The sequence below is a fragment of the Hermetia illucens genome, chromosome 2, assembly GCF_905115235.1.
Source record: "Hermetia illucens chromosome 2, iHerIll2.2.curated.20191125, whole genome shotgun sequence".
Taxonomy (NCBI): domain Eukaryota; kingdom Metazoa; phylum Arthropoda; class Insecta; order Diptera; family Stratiomyidae; genus Hermetia; species Hermetia illucens.
In genome coordinates this window covers 41,310,881-41,311,817 of record NC_051850.1, presented here as the reverse complement: position 1 = coordinate 41,311,817, position 937 = coordinate 41,310,881, and positions in this window count along the sequence as shown.

Below are 937 nucleotides of genomic sequence, written 5' to 3'. Positions count from 1 at the left end.
CATTCGAAAGGAGTTATCTATGTGAATTTCTAGCGCGTGTTCACAAATATAAATTGGCATTCGTTTACCACAGCAAATTCCAAAATTTAAAAACAAAACAAATAATTATTTGGTTTAGTGCAGTATTTGTCACTTTGTTGCGTATGCTCAAATGCACCGATCTCAATGAACGCGTATGAATGCAGACGCTGTGTCAGCATTCCGTGAAAAACCAACGAAGATATAGTGCGACGACCAGTCAGATTGAAAATCTTGGTTTAATTGATGTTTATCTTCAGTTCGACTACGCTTGCCTCTTTTTTCAAATCCAGAGCCATTAGGCAAGGTCCATGATTCTAGTGACTATACTATAGAATGGAATCTAATACCTCAGAGTGTCTGGCGAGTGGGACAACGCAAAGATGAACAAAAATATGACGAACTGGAATTCAAACTCAGAGGAATTTCGGTATGAATAATTCAGTTAAAAATATGGAAATTGGAGACCGAACTGACACTACTGAATCTTTTGTAATTGATATTGAAATCAAGGATAAACACCGCATTGCGCTTCACTCTCTAGTGATAAAGTATGTAGCCTTGTCATTCACTTCTTTTCTTGGGGATCGGCCATTAAGTCTGCAGATTTTGACATTATAGCAATAGACGGATACCAAAAAAGCAGTCCAATTGTAGGTATAAGTGGCCACTTTGAGGGGCCCAATAAGCGTTGTGGTGCGTTATTTTAATATTCCAAACTATTAACACAATGACTCTGAATTGTGGGTTCGTGTTGCACCCCCGAAAAAAGCCACGTTTCAAACTAAACTCAGCAGGTCAAAATATTTCGGACGACACTTACTTAAAATCCTGAGGGATTTGGATATATCTGGAACTTGAAGCTACGGGCCATCTAGCAACGTTTCCACAGTCACTATGTCACTATGTTGCATACGAT